This window comes from Orcinus orca, chromosome 21, assembly GCF_937001465.1.
Source record: "Orcinus orca chromosome 21, mOrcOrc1.1, whole genome shotgun sequence".
Lineage (NCBI taxonomy): Eukaryota > Metazoa > Chordata > Mammalia > Artiodactyla > Delphinidae > Orcinus > Orcinus orca.
In genome coordinates this window covers 23,752,133-23,767,566 of record NC_064579.1, presented here as the reverse complement: position 1 = coordinate 23,767,566, position 15,434 = coordinate 23,752,133, and the positions used below count along the sequence as shown (strand labels likewise).

The 15,434-nt window shown below is 52.5% G+C and overlaps 1 protein-coding gene and 1 long non-coding RNA gene across 2 annotated transcripts in view; both read left to right on the top strand.

Annotated features, from left to right (window-relative positions):
• ERICH1 (glutamate rich 1) overlaps positions 1-2,284 on the top strand; it is a 109,302-nt gene extending 107,018 nt beyond the window's left edge. Inside the window, exon 8 of the transcript XR_004478057.2 lies at positions 2,130-2,284. The gene's annotated coding sequence lies outside the window, so the exon portion shown is untranslated. The remainder of the gene's footprint in view (positions 1-2,129) is intronic.
• Positions 2,285-2,702: 418 nt separating this feature from the next.
• On the top strand, positions 2,703-13,619 carry LOC125962834 (uncharacterized). The gene is made up of 6 exons (XR_007474634.1): positions 2,703-2,796; positions 2,830-2,961; positions 3,261-3,293; positions 3,360-11,033; positions 11,146-11,228; positions 12,311-13,619. It is a non-coding gene; the product is annotated as an uncharacterized LOC125962834 (long non-coding RNA).
• The last annotated feature ends 1,815 nt before the right edge of the window (positions 13,620-15,434 follow it).

Genomic DNA, 15,434 nt, shown 5'->3' with positions numbered 1-15,434 from the left:
CTGTCTTTCTTTCAACTTCATGGATGGTGTTTTGGGATTCTTGTTTAAAAGGCTTTCCCCACCTGTAAAGATCCTTGCTATGATTGTCCTACTTTCACTTTTCCCGTTTGAGAATTAGTCTGTCTGCAGCCTACCTTTGCATCAAGGTTGTAATGAGGCAGTAGTGCTACTCTTACCCATGCAGTCATTTTCTCCTCACACAGACTAAATGACCCACTATTCCCCACTTGCTTTGTGATGTCTCCTGGATCGTCTATCTGGGTCACTGTTTAAACTCTCCTCGTTCCATTCGTCTGTGAAAATGTTCCTGTGTCAGTACGATACTGAATTTTAAAAAAAGAGTTTCATCATTGAAAATTTAAAACAATTCCTAGAGAAGAGGGCAGTACAAATACCCCCATAGTCCCTGCCCAGCTTCCACAATGATGGGTCCTTGCTACTTGTATTGTGACTTATCTTCCCTCCTTTGTCCCCTTTTAATAGAAATCACATTTACTAACAGGCATTTCTGCTTTCATATTAGTTTAGAATAAATTGTTGAGGTCAACAGAAAATCCAGCCAGAAGAGGAAAATTCATAGCTTCAGACACTTGTAATAATAAAAAAGAATGACTGAGGATAGATTAATTAAGCATGTGACTCAAAAAGCTGGGGAAAGAACAAAAAGTAATCTGAAGGGATGCAGAGGGAAGGAATTACTACAGATAAAAGCAGAGTTTAGGGCTTCCCTGGTGGCGCAGTGGTTGAGAGTCCACCCGCTGATGCAGGGGACACGGGTTCGTGCCCTGGTCCAGGAAGATCCCACATGCCGCGGAGCGGCTAGGCCCGTGAGCCATGACCACTGAGCCTGCGCGTCCGGAGCCTGTGCTCCGCAACGGGAGAGGCCACAACAGTGAGAGGCCCACGTACCACCAAAAAAAAAAAAAAAAAAAAAAAAAAAAAAGCAGAGTTTAATGAGAGGGAAAGGGGGTGACAACATTTCCAACATTCTTTGGAAAACAGAGTAGATAAATCATTAGATGGCCTCATCCAGGCAACGTGGGGAGGCACAAATACACAAATGGCAAAGGCTGCGGTGAGAGTGACAACAGGAACACGAAATGTAAAGCATCCTAGCGGGTCAGGTGCTCCGTGTGGCTCAGATCTGCTTGGAACCCGCGTGGCTGCTCAGACACAGAGGCAGGGGCTGGGCTTCCGTTCCTGGTGAGGCCTCTTCCTGGCCCGAGGACGGCGCCTGACCTCCGCCTCTTCTTACAAGAGCACTGATCCCACCTCGGGCGCCCCCCTCCTCACTCCCACCCGGGGGTGCACTTGGGGGACATTATGTCCAGAGCACCAGGGTTCCTGCGCCCGCCACCTCCTCTCTGGGGCCCTGTCTGCGGAGGGGACGTGAGGGGCCAGCACTGCAGCCGGCAGCCCACTTGGGGACCCCAGAGCTAGGGGACCCGTGAGGGTTTCTGAGCTGCCCGCGGCCTCGGGGCAGGATGCTCCCGCACTGTGTGCAGCGAACGCCCCGTCGGGACACGCGGCACTTCTGTGATCATCTCTGGGCCAGGGGCTACAGCCCGTCCATCTCCCTGCTGACCCCGTTTTGTGGGAAAACGTCTGAGCTTGGGCCGTCTGCCCACCAGGCTGGGCGCCGAGGCCCTGCAGGGGCGGGGGCTGCGGCCCCTCAGCGTCTGTAGCCTCGCGGGGCTGGGTCCCTGCCGAGGTCTCATGTGGATAAATGCGCTGGCCTGAGGGAGGGCCCGCGTTCCAGCACTGAGGTCTGCACCACACAGCTTTCCCTCGAGAGGAGCGACAGGGAGGGGTGGAACGTTAGTAACCACAAGCCAGACAGTCGGGTTCATCAACTTTCGGGCTGCATGCCACTGTCTTAGCTGCTTGGGGGACACAGGTCCCAGCGGTGCCTGGAAAAGCCTCCTTCTGTGCCTGGACAAAGAAACACCGTTTGAGGAGCCCAGCAGGGACAGAGCATGGCGACAGCCACCTCCCTGTGCCCCGGGTCACCGTCTGTCCATCCGCGGGGTGTCCAGGATGGGCTCTGGGCTGGCTGGGCATTTTAGGTGACATTTGCTGCAGATTATTTTCTACAAACAAGTAAAAGGCTGTCTCTGGCTGGTCCTCAGGGGGAAGCAGGGACTGAATCAGGGCAGCGGTCTTTGACGATCCAGTCCTGGCTGCTTGGTCGACTGTCATGGGCTTGGTGTTGGGCTTCCTGGACTGTTTGCTGGAGACACAGCCTGACCTCAGCAGGGCCCTGGGCAGGTGAGTGCAGAGGGCGGGCTGGGCCCTGGGCAGGTGAGTGCAGAGGGCGGGCTGGTCTCAGGGCAGGTGAGTGCAGAGGATGGGCTGGGCCCTGGGCAGGTGAGTGCAGAGAGTGGGCTGGTCTCAGGGCAGGTGAGTGCAGAGGATGGGCTGGACCCTGGGCAGGTGAGTGCAGAGGGCGGGCTGGGCCCTGGGCAGGTGAGTGCAGAGGGCGGGCTGGTCTCAGGGCAGGTGAGTGCAGAGGATGGGCTGGGCCCTGGGCAGGTGAGTGCAGAGGGCGGGCTGGGCCCTGGGCAGGTGAGTGCAGAGGGCGGGCTGGTCTCAGGGCTGGTGAGTGCAGAGGGCGGGCTGGTCTCAGGGCAGGTGAGTGCAGAGGGCGGGCTGGTCTCAGGGCAGGTGAGTGCAGAGGGTGGGCTGGGCCCTGGGCAGGTGACCACAGGTGAGGGGCTGGGCCCTGGGCAGGTGAGTGCAGAGGGCGGGCTGGGCCCTGGGCAGGTGAGTGCAGAGGGCGGGCTGGTCTCAGGGCAGGTGAGTGCAGAGAGTGGGCTGGGCCCTGGGCAGGTGAGTGCAGAGGGCGGGCTGGGCCCTGGGCAGGTGAGTGCAGAGGGCGGGCTGGTCTCAGGGCAGGTGAGTGCAGAGGGCGGGCTGGGCCCTGGGCAGGTGACCACAGGTGAGGGGCTGGGCCCTGGGCAGGTGAGTGCGCAGAGGGCGGGCTGGGCCCTGGGCAGGTGAGTGCAGAGGGCGGGCTGGTCTCAGGGCAGGTGAGTGCAGAGAGCGGGCTGGGCCCTGGGCAGGTGACCACAGGTGAGGGGCTGGTTTCTGAACTGGTGAGTGCAGAGGGCGGGCTGGGCCCTGGGCAGGTGACCATAGGTGAGGGGCTGGTTTCTGAGCTGGTGAGTGCAGAGGGCGGGCTGGGCCCTGGGCAGGTGACCACAGGTGAGGGGCTGGTTTCTGAGCTGGTGAGTGCAGAGGGCGGGCTGGGCCCTGGGCAGGTGACCACAGGTGAGGGGCTGGGCCCTGGGCAGGTGAGTGCAGAGGGCAGGCTGGTCTCAGGGCAGGTGAGTGCAGAGGGAGGGCTGGGCCCTGGGCAGGTGACCACAGGTGAGGGGCTGGTTTCTGAACTGGTGAGTGCAGAGGGCAGGCTGGTTCCATGGGCTGGTTGCTACAGGCTATGGGCCAGGGTTCCACTTTTGCACCTGGTCTGGCCGTGTCCATGCGCACAGTCAGTCTCTCGTTCTGAAGTGACGAGGGCTCCCTGTCTCAGGCTTGGCTGGAGCACAGACCCCGGACCCACCCTCGGAGCCCAGCTTCGTTTCCGAGCACCCTTCCTGGGTGATGCACGGGGCTTAGCCCCGCCCAGGAGTGACCGCTGGCCTTTCTGGCTGTTTTGTTCTCCTCTGAGTGACCACTTTATCCGAGGGCTCGGCCCCACACGGCCAGCACTCTGACGTGGTCTTCATGGGGGGGGAGGGTGCTTCAAACCTGCAAAAGGAGGGCCGTGTGAGGAGAGGCCCTCTGGTTTCTCCCGCGAGGTTGGCCCCCATCCTCTAACCAGGGGGAACGGGCCTGAAAAGACGCCAGTGCCTTGGAGCTAAAACGCGGAAAGAGAGCAACAGTGTCCTTCCTTGAGAACACCTGCCTCCAGGCTTTGTGATAGGAGAGCAACACCCCTGCTCTTTGGGGCAAAGAGAGTCCGAAGGCTCTGCCCTACAGGGACTGCGTGGTCCTCTTCTCAGAAATGTCGGACGCTGGGTACTTACTGATGGGAATTTGTACCGAGTCCATCCTGGGGAAATGTTCAAGTCCAACGCTGGAGCGAAAGATGTTCCAGGGAAGCTTGCTGTCACCTCGTGGCAGCGCGTGGCCTGTGACAGCTGCACAGCTGGGGGGTGTGCGGGGGTATCAGGGCCCCAGGCGAGGCCCTGACGTTTCAGCCTTTGACTTCAGAGAGCTGAACGCTGGCTGTATTCCCACGTAACTACTGCACTTGGAGGAAAGTAAGAACAAGTGGGTTTGCAGTTTACAGTTGTTATTCTAAACATTCCCTTTGTGAGTAAAAAATCCACCCATAGGTTTGTAAAACAACGGCCGTCCTGCTACAGGGCAAACAGCCCTGCTTCCTGTAACCTGAAGGGAAAACACGCCAGGAATTCTCCTTGAGGAGCCGCCGGCGGGAAGGGCCGGGTGGGACCAGAGGGGACTCAGGGTCCCGAGCGCCTCCGCAGCGGAATGTCGCTCAGGAGTTGATGTTCTGTGTCCTCTGCCCAGAGAAACGTCTCATTCGTTTTGGTTGTAAAGCAGCCATTTGAAAACTTTTAAAAAGCACTAATGTTTCACACAAGGTCAGCAATTCAGATAATTGTTTAAAACTCTTCAAAATGATGCCCATAGATTTTACAGTCACTCTGAGGATACAGAAATGTTTTCCAAAGGCTCAGAGCTCACCGTGCTGTGGAGGCAGTTCACACAAGGCAACAAAAGGTCAGAGCAGCAGCAGGGGAGGCGCACGGGGCCTGGCCCGGAGGAGGGGCGCACAGGCCCTCCCGGGGGCCATCCCCAATGGGTGGACCGTCCATGCGGGAGCCTGAGGGGAGGGACAGGCAGGGCAGGGCCGCAGCCGCTCTGCCCAGTGTTCCCCCAGAGTACAAGAGGCGTGGGTCCTCCAAGACCCCTCAGAGGCACGTCCTAGGGAAAAGCTGTCCAAGACACAAAATAAAGGGAAGCTTGTATGCTGCCATTACAAGGACCTTTTTACCTGCGGGCACTCACCCCTAAGAGACTCTGCCATTTCTTCAAGCTGTCACATGTCACCGGGAGAGACGCGTGAAAGCATCAAATGACAGCAAACCTGTGACAACGTTTGAAATCTCCTGCCCTCAGAGGAGGGCAGGCAGCAGTTGGCGAGGTGATTTTGGCCCATCTATGCACAAAAGACCCCCTTCCTCATGTTTTGCTACATAATGTATAAAATATTGATTATTGCCACAGACTATCTTTTTTAAAGGAAAAGATAGCAGGTGTGTTTGTATTTGCGTGTTTAGGATTTGCAGTCTAATTAACCCTAAAATGGGTCTGTGAGTTCACACAATTAAAACAGCACACAGCAAAACCAAGTGAAGCGAGCAGAGCATCAGATTCCACCCCGGGGCACCTGCCACTGCGCACGATGATCTCCTTCTGAATTAGGTGTGGCTCTCCCCTTGGAAGCTGGGCAGGGACACCGAACGGCCGGCTTCTGGAACTGGGGCAAAGCACCTTAATTTCTGACGAAAATTATTAAAACCAAGTGTGTTTAGCTGTTTAACTCATTTACGTGAGAGGAACTGAAAGAAGGAGTTGTCAGGAAAAGGTAGAAACTTTCCACATTCACGGGATGCGCCAGGAGCTGCAGGAAGGAAGACGCCTCAGGAGCCTCCGTGTGTGACCAGGACGGAGTCTGGGGCTGGAAACGGCTCATGCTGCTCCCAAGCTGGCAACGTTGGAGGCCAAGTAGAAAAACAGAGGAATTCCAAGCATTTAGAGGCAAACCGGTAACTGGGGAGAGCGACAGGGACCCCAGGTGCTGGCTCTCCTGTGTCCGGGTGGGTCCTGGGTCTTCCTTCCTCAGGGAATTGGGACGATTCCATCTGGGGAAGGGGCCAGGTGGCAAGTTTCCAGTTGAAGGAAATGCAGTTATTACTAAACTCTTTGATGCCTAGAACCCCCGTCAAAATGCTCTAGAGGAAGGAGACGGAAGGAGAAGGAGAAGGAGAAGAGGAGGGAGAAGCAAAATGCTCTAGAGGAAGGAGACAGAAGGAGAAGGAGGAGGAGAAGAGGAGGGAGAAGACGGTCCACTCTCTGCACACAGAGAATCTTTGCCTAGGAACAGCAACATTCTGAGAGTCCTTGTACTGAGAACCAGAGGACAGGGGTCCTCTCAGGCCGTCTGTTTCCTCATCTGAGGGCAACTGGGTTCTCCTTACAGGGCTCCATCAGCTCCTACTTCCTGAATGAACACTCCTCTCAGCCCAGGCTGGGTCGCGGGGTCTGTGAAAAACAGCTGAACTCTAGCAACTTGTTTAAAGACGAGACAGATTTAGGGAAAATTCAGATACGGCTCAGTAGGCTCAGTAACCTATTCTCTGAAGGAAAAGGGTACTTTTACAGGACAGACAGCAAAGATGAATATGTTAAAGCTTGATAGTTCGTTGCCCACGTGGTATCCCTGCGAAGACTGATTTATTTTCAAATAGGAACGTCTACTGCATCACCCCCAGATGTTTCTCTTTTACCTCAATAGGTAACTTTTACCTCCAAAAGGTCAAATATTGTTTCTACTTCCTGTCCTCATGTAAAAATCAAGAACCCTTTCTAACACGTTTCTAATTGTACTCCAGGCTCATCTTCCTCTAATCACGTTCAGTGTACAATTGTGACAAAAGTGACATTTTTTCCCCTTTTTCTTGGGCCAAGGATGCTGCCACAGAAAAATAATTCCTGCCTATTTCGAACTCTGTGGCACCAATCTGAAATAATGGCTAATCACCGAGCTCATCATTTGGAACCGCTGGGTAATCCACCCAGCAGTGTGGGAGCAGGGCTACAGCTGCCCCGAGGAAGGTCCTGCAGGATGACCCAGGAAAATGGGGGCAGAAATGAGAGAGAGGGGAGAGGGAGACAGACAGAGCACAGGAGCTACTGCCTCTGATTAGAAATTGCTTTAAAATTACATATAAACGGTGACAGCCAAGTGGTCTGCCTGTTCCATGATGTACTCTCTGAGTCAATTGACTCATTTTCTCCCAGGACATTGATAAGACTTTCTCAAGGCTTTTTTTAAATCTAGGAGATATTAAGTACCTCTTAATGCTCTTTGTAGAACAGAACCCTTTCTACCAACTTATGTCTCTGTGATAGGAAGGGAAAAGTTATGTTCTCATCTTACCCACTAGAGCTGCCTATAGGTAAAGAAATCTCAGAATCTTGTCCCACTGGGGAGATGAGTATGAATATTATTTTGACAGAAATTGTACCCAAGTTAGACCCCGTGAATATGGGATTTAAAAGTGGGAATTCGTGTGGTCCCTACTGAAACATGAAGCATGCAAGTCTGCAGCGCCATCAATTCAAAAGCCAGTTTTTAAGGGTTCTTAACACATATAATCGTCCCCCGGATCCTCGGGGAAGTGTTCCAGGACCCCCCGTGGATGCCTGAGACCGCAGAGAGTACCGGACCCTACATACACGATGTGTTTCCTGTCCACACACCCCTGTGACAGAGTTGTAATTTATAAGCTAGGCACAGTGTGCCGAGTTCCCAGCATCACTCCTCCTGAGCTTTGGGGTTGTTACTAAGTAAAGTAAGGCGCTTGAAAACACGCTGTGACACCTCGGCAGTTGATCTGATAACCAAGACGGCTACTAAGTGACTGACAAGCAGGAGGTGCTGGTCGAAGGGGTGATTCATGCCCCGGGCAGGACGGAACAAGATTTCATCACGATGCTCAGACGGTGCACAATTTAAAATTTATGAAGTGCTTTTTACTTCTGGAATTTTCCATTTAATATTTTCAGATCACAGTTGACCACAGGTAATTGAAATTGCGGAAAGAGAAACCGTGGATGGGTGAGGGCTACCATATTTCAACGAACGACGGCCAGAACACAAAAAGTAGAGCCTGGCCCACACCTGCAGCAGGCAGCCCAGGGCCCAGCCCATCCTCTGCAGTCTCGGCCCAGGGCCCAGCCTGCGGAGGTCACACGTGTAGGGGGTCCTGCAGCCAGTCCAGGAAGCCCAACAACAACCCGGTGACAGTCGACCAAGCGGCCAGGACTGGATCGTCACTGACCGCTGCCCTGAGTCTGTCCCCGCTTCCCCCGAGGACCAGCCAGAGACACCAGTCCTGAGGAAGCCCTTCTAGTTGGGCGCACTGCACCTGCCCCACCTCAGCCTCCGTGAGGGCCCCCAAATACCCTCCCTTCTCCCCCTGGACAGCTGCCCCACGGCCCTGCCTGCCTTTCAGCCTCTCCCAAAGGCTCCTGACCAAGGCCAGCCCCCCTCCCCAGCAGGCTCTGTGTGAACGGCCTCTGCCCACTCTCATCTGGGCGGTTTTCATTTATTTCCACAAGATTGATTGGATTTTCTTGGTGTCCTGACATCAGCAGTCCTTAGGCACTGGTGTAGATCTGTTTGTTTTCCCTTCTCAAAGTACCGTATATTCTTGGTATCAGTAATCTGTAACATCTACGGATGAACTGATCTGACCAGCATATACTACGTGCAGCTTTGAGGAAAGCCCCTTAATCTGTCAACCCATGGAAACACTGTCTAGCTTGTAGCATTTCCATTATTTGAGGTGCAATTTCAAATCCTGCAGCAACATGCCATCAGATTACTCTGTGGGAAAGGATGGAAGGGGTACAATTCTGCCGTTGCGTTCTCCTTAACCTCCTCCCCATGTGCTGCGTTTCAGATGGGACGTATTTTTCTCTGCTCCTAGACCCCACTCATCTTCACCGAAGACGTTCATTCCCTTTGCAGAATGAATACACGTCTTTAGGACCTGTCTTCCCTAAAGCCCTTCTTATCAGCAAAATTACTGTCTATCTGTGTCAGCCATGCCTTTCTCCTGCAAGGGAACTCCACAGGTGGCACACCCGTGAATGCCACTTCCTTGATGAGTTCCAGACCCTGGATTTTCCAGGAGAATCTCATTTTTAATGAACAAGGATCCTTCAGAAAGGCTTAGGCAAGTGACAGGCAGAATTGCTTTGTGGGTTGATTCATTTAAATTTATTCAATCAACCAGTAGTGATTAAGTACCTATTCTGTGCGAGGCTCTGAACGCACGTGAGGCTCTGAACGCACGTGAGTAAGACGGCGCGCGCTGCCCCCAGGGGTTCTCGGTCCAGCTGGGCACACGGTCACGAGGCCACAGCCGTGGTGAGAGGTGTAATCAGGCTCTCCCAGCACAGATAAGCACTTACCTCTCTGGACATTTTATTTCTCGTGGCTCACGTACCGTATTTCATTCTTATGAAGACAGTGGAAACACTGCGCAAAGCTCACTCACTCCTATTTCTCACATCTCAGCATCTGGTACTTATGCCCAATACGTGTTTGTTGAATGAGTGAATGAAGGAATGAATGAAGGCTAGCTTGAGAAGTCCAACCGTGCCTCCAAGTCCCTCTCTGTCCCTGCGGGGCCAGGACTCAGGCCCAACAGTGGAGGCCGAGCAGACGTGGAGACTGACGCCTCACCGCTTGGCGCCCCGGACGCCCCTGCGCCGGCATGTCCGCGAGATGTTATGTTTATGCCGAAGCTACCAGGGCCGACTGGCGCCTTCAGTGGAGCTACTCCCGGTCCACGGGTAACCCGACCCCGCAGAATCCTATCTGGAGATTTTTATTGTGTTTAGAGATTTGGCTGGGAACATTCCCGCAGAGATAGACAGATTCACATTCTTGAGAATTTTTAATGTCATTGGAAAATTCTTAATACATGACATTTAACGAAAAAGGATGGATGAAGAATTTGAATTGAGGGTATAATTTTTTTAAGAGGTAGAGAAAAGATTGAACGGAAAAATGCTTACACGCTTAAACAGAAATTCGAAATGGGGCTTCCCCAAATGCAGTGAATGTTTTTTGTGTGTGTCAGTTTCCTATCGCCTCTGTGACAAATTACCACAGTGTCTTACAAGGACACGGTTATCTTACCGTCTGGAGTCAGGGGTCTGGAGTGGGTCTCCCTGGCCTAAAATCAAGGCGTTCGCAGGGCTGTGTTCCTTCAGGAGGCCAGGGTGGGGTCTGTTCCTGCCTTTTCCAGCTTCCAGAGCTGCTGCCCTGCCCGGCCCCAGCCCCTCTGTCTTCAGCCTGTGCTGCCCTCTCTCTGGTTTAAGGCCCCTTGTGATCACGCTGGGCCCACCCACATTATCCAGAATAATCTTCTCATTTTAAGGTCAGCTGTTAACAAGTGCAATTTTGGGGACTTCCCTGGTGGTCCAGTGGTAAAGAATCTGCCTTATAATGCAGGGGACGCGGGTTCGATCCCTTGTCAGGGAACGTACCGCGGGGCAACTAAGCCCCACGCCATAACTACTGAGCCTGTGTGCTGTGCCGCCAACTACAGAGCCCACGTGCTCTGGAACCTGCGCACCACAACTACAGAGCCCACACACCCTGGAGCCTGTGCACCACAACTAGAGAGAAGTCCGAGCGCTGCAATGAAAGATCCTGCATGCCTCAGCGAAGATCCTGCGTGCCGCAACTAAGAAGCAACGCAGCCAAAAGTAAATAAATTAAATAATAAATACATCTTAAAAAACAAACAAACAAAAAAAAACCCCGCAATTTCAACTGCAACCTGAATTCTCCTTTGACCTAACATATCCGTAGGTTCTGGGGATCAGAATGTGGACGTCTTTGGGGGCCATCGTTCTGCTGACACATGGCGACTGTTGGGACTCAATATTAGTTTTACTTTACTTTGGTTTTTCCCAGTGTTGTTTAGATTCTTCTTTTTTTTAATGAACTTATATAATTTTTAGAATAAAGATGTTTGTTTTACTTTTCTTATAATTTTTGGAAAAAAATCTTTGTATGAACTGGATTTAAATGTCTGCATCACGTTTCAGTGTACGGATGTCCATTTGAGGATTTTATGAATGGTATTCAGGTAGGAAGTGTTGCTGTGCGGGGTGTGTATGTGTGTGTGTGTGGTGTGTGTGTGTGTGTGGTGTGTCTGTATTTGGTGTGTATAGTGTGTGGTATGTGTAGTGTGTGTGTGTGGTGTGTGTGTATATGTGTGTGGTGTGTGTGTATGTGTAGTGTATAGTGTGTGGTGTGTGTAGTATGGTGTGTGTGTGGTGTGTGTGGTGTGTGTGTGGTGTGTGTAGTATGGTGTGGGTGTGTGTGGTGTGTGTGTGGTGTGTGTGTATGTGTAGTGTATAGTGTGTGGTGTGTGTAGTATGGTGTGTGTGTGGTGTGTGTGTGGTGTGTATGTGTAGTGTATAGTGTGTGGTGTGTGTAGTATGGTGTGTGTGTGGTGTGTGTGTGGTGTGTGTGTATGTGTAGTGTATAGTGTGTGGTGTGTGTAGTATGGTGTGTGTGTGTGGTGTGTGTGTGGTGTGTGTAGTATGGTGTGGGTGTGTGTGGTGTGTGTGTGGTGTGTGTGTATGTGTAGTGTATAGTGTGTGGTGTGTGTAGTATGGTGTGTGTGTGTGGGGTGTGTCTGTATGTGTGTGTGGTGTGTGTGTGGTGTGTGTGTGGTGTGTGTGTATGTGTAGTGTGTGGTGTGTGTAGTGTGTGGTGTGTGTAGTATGGTGTGTGTGGTGTGTGTGTGGTGTATGTGTATATGTGTGTGGTGTGTGTGGTGTGTGTGTATGTGTAGTGTATAGTGTGTGGTGTGTGTAGTATGGTGTGTGTGTGGGGTGTGTGGGGTGTGTGTGGGGTGTGTCTGTATGTGTGTGTGGTGTGTGTGTCGTGTGTGTGTATGTGTAGTGTATAGTGTGTGGTGTGTGTAGTATGGTGTGTGTGTGTGGTGTGTGGTGTGTGTGTATGTGTGTGTGGTGTGTGTATGTGTAGCATATAGTGTATGGTGTGTGTAGTATGGTGTGTGTGTGTGTGGTGTGTGTGTGTGTGTGGTGTGTGTGTATGTGTAGTATGGTGTGTGTGGTGTGTGTGTGGTGTATGTGTATATGTGTGTGGTGTGTGGTGTGTGTGTATGTGTAGTGTATAGTGTGTGGTGTGTGTAGTATGGTGTGTGTGTGGGGTGTGTGGGGTGTGTGTGGGGTGTGTCTGTACGTGTGTGTGGTGTGTGTGTCGTGTGTGTGTATGTGTAGTGTATAGTGTGTGGTGTGTGTAGTATGGTGTGTGGTGTGTATGTGTGGTGTGTGTGTGGTGTGTGTGGTGTGTGTGTGTGGTGTGTGTGTGGTGTGTGTGTATGTGTAGTATATAGTGTGTGGTGTGTGTAGTATGGTGTGTGTGTGTGTGTGGTGTGTGGTGTGTGTGTATGTGTGTGTGGTGTGTGTATGTGTAGTGTATAGTGTGTGGTGTGTGTAGTATGGTGTGTGTGTGTGTGTGGTGTGTGTGTGTGGTGTGTCTGTATGTGTATTCACGTGTGTAGTTCAGCCTTGTCCCTGCAGTGAAGTTCTGGAGAAGGACGCTGACGTCACTACTCAGCTCTGCACTGGCACACGAAGCGGCACAGTGGGTCACGGCCCCTTAAGGGCACCTTGTCACTTCCACACCTGCTGTTGTTAAGGGGGGGGAGGGGGTCTCGCTAAGTCCCAACTCTCAACTTTCTCATCAAGACACTGAACTGGGTGCCGTGCACCCCACAAACGTCTGGCCTCTGCCTTGGGTAGGCCCCAGGCTATGGCGCCCATCCTGGAGGGGGTCCCCGCTGGGGTTTTGACGTGGACTAGATTTAGGGGCTGGGGGTGAGCACGAGCTCGCTCCCCCAGTTGTCTGGCCTCTGGACCGTCCTCAGCCTCTTCAGGCTGCCCTTTGGCCCTCGGTGAGCACGGGGCTGGGCCACCATGTGACACGCCCTGCTCTCCGCTCACGTGCTGGTCTCTGTGGTACCTGGGTCTCCACGAAGGGTTCAGAACACGCTCCCCCCGCACCCCAAACACACCGCGTTGGCATCTTGATTGCTCTGGGCCAAGGCAGCTGAGAAGCAGCAGTCTGGCCTCTCTACCTGAAAGCAGGGCATGAACCTCCCCGTGAGGAAGGAGCCCCACCCTGCACCAGGGAGAGCAGAACATTCTTAGCACTGGAGAAGGGGTTCGATGCAGAAAGGGGTCTGGGCAAGCCCAGTAACATGACCCTGATCTCCTGTTGAGGCCTGTATGTTTCCTAGTCTCTGTGCCACAGTTTACCTCGTCACAGCGCCAGGACTTATCATGTCTTTGTTTAAGAAGTGTACGAGCTCTGGATCCTAACTGCTTCTTCAGTCTTCATTTTCCTTATGAAGACTCCTCTGTGTACACAAAAATATTAAATAAAATCTATATGTGCTTTTCTCCTGCTAATCTGTCTTATGTTGGTTTAATTCTCAGGCCCCATCACAGAGCCTAAGAGGGTGGAGGGAAGTTTTTCCTCCCTACAAAACCTTGAAACCTAATTTGTGCAATGGAAACTGTGATTGGCTTAGTTAGGGTGGGTTATCCGCCGGTCCACTGAGTAAAATCTGCCATGAGCAGGGGCCTGCGGTGGCAGGGACACCCCGTCATCAGCAGTGGAGGTGGATGGAGGGTTCTCGGGGGAGGGGCTGACCCGGAGAGGCCTCCTTGAGGGTGTCTGCCTGGCCTTTGCTGGGAACCCATATACACCAGGCCCTAGGGGGCAGCTGAGTATAAGCTGGGCCGATCCAGTTCACTTCTTGGGAAGGAAGACGGATGACAGTTCATCGCACCACAGCACGCTGCCAGCTCTGCCACGGTTCCTCCTGGTCTGTGGAGGGACGAGAAAGAAGGGAGTGGAAGGAGGCCGACATTTGGGAGGTGAGAGAGTTCCAGGACTACGAGGGTCTCGTCAGCTCAGCCTGGTCCAGGACGACTCCTGTGGCCGGTGAGCTGTGTAGCTGGGGGTCGGCCCCAGAGTCACGTTACAGCTTTAAACCCTAAAGCCCTGCGTGAGGACAGCACTGCATGTTCCGTGCGTTTGATGAAGAGGCCAGGCTGCTTGGATGATGAAGTTATTGCAAATTGGATAATTCCTAGTTCCTTTCTGCTCTTCAGTATTTACTGCGTGGCCTATTGTGAATGTGCGTTATCCTTGTAGCAGAAAAAAACACAGTGAACATTTTAAAAGATATTGACTATTTTAACACCAGTATAAGAAATATGTTGCTATTAAACAGAATGAAAACAGGCATATCGCATAAGCAAAAGCCTTTACACATCCAATTATTGAACAGAAAGGAGGAGGAGGAAAAAGGAGGGAAAGGTGGCTGCATCCCGGCGGAGCGGAGGGTGCCAACTCCGGGATCCCGTGCTGCCTAGGCACTGGGCTCACTGGGCTCACTGGGCCCGCTCCACTCCTCCAGGTCTGCAGCCCCTGCGTGTGAATGCTGTGCAGTCGTTGACGTGCTGTGTTGCTTTTTTTCCATTTGGCACCTTAAAAAAGGACTGATTCAATGGTGAGATGGAATTTACTGTGGGTCCGTGAAAGCCTGTGATTCTGCACAGCTGGCGGCCACTGACGGTCAGCGTGCTGGGCTCTCCCCCGCGGCGCCGGAGCCTGTGCGTGCGTGTGTGCGTGTGTGGTGTGTGTGTATAGGTGTGTTGTGTCATGTGTATATGTGTGTGGTGTGTGTGTGTATGTGGGGGTGAGGGGTATGTTGGGTGTGTGTGTGTATATGTGTGTGATGTGTGTCTGATGTGTGTGTGGTGTGTATGAATGTGTGGTGTATGCAGTGTGTATTTGTGGTATGTGTATGGTGTCTGTATGTGGTGTGTGTGTTCAATCCAGTGTGTATATGTGGTACGTGTGTTGTGTGTGGTGTGTGGTGTGTGTGTGTGTGTGGTGTGTGTATGTGTATTTCATATGTATAGTGTGTGGTGTGTGTAGTATGGTGTGTGTGGTGTGTGTGTGTATGTGTGTGTGCGCGTGGTGTGCAGGGTGTGTATTGTGTGTGTATGTCTATTTGGTGTGTATAGTGTGTGGTGTGTGTAGTGTGGTGTGTGTGGTGTGTGTGGTGTGTGCATGTGTGTGTGTGGTGTGTGTGTATGTGGTTTGTGTAGTGTGTGGTGTGTGTATGTGTGTGTGGTTTGTGTAGTGTGTGTAGTGTGTGGTGTGTGTGTGGTGTGCGTGTGTGTGGTGTGTGTAGTGTGTGTAGTGTGGTGTGTGTGGTGTGTGTGGTGTGTGTGTCTGTGCGTGGTGTGTGTATGTGTGTGTGGTTTGTGTGTGGTGTGTGTGGTTTGTGTAGTGTGTGTGGTGTGTGTGTGCGTGGTGTGTGTGGGGTGTGTGTGGGTGTGTGTGGGTGTGGTTGTGTAGTGTGTGGTGTGTGTGTAGTGTGTGTAGTGTGGTGTGTGTGGTATGTGTGTGGTTTGTATAATGTGTGGTGTGTGTAGTGTGTGTGTGGTGTGTGTGTATGTGGTGTGTATAGTGTGTGGTGTGTGTGGTGTGTGTAGTGTGTGTGGTGTGTGTAGTGTGTGTAGTGTGTGTGGTGTGTGTGTGT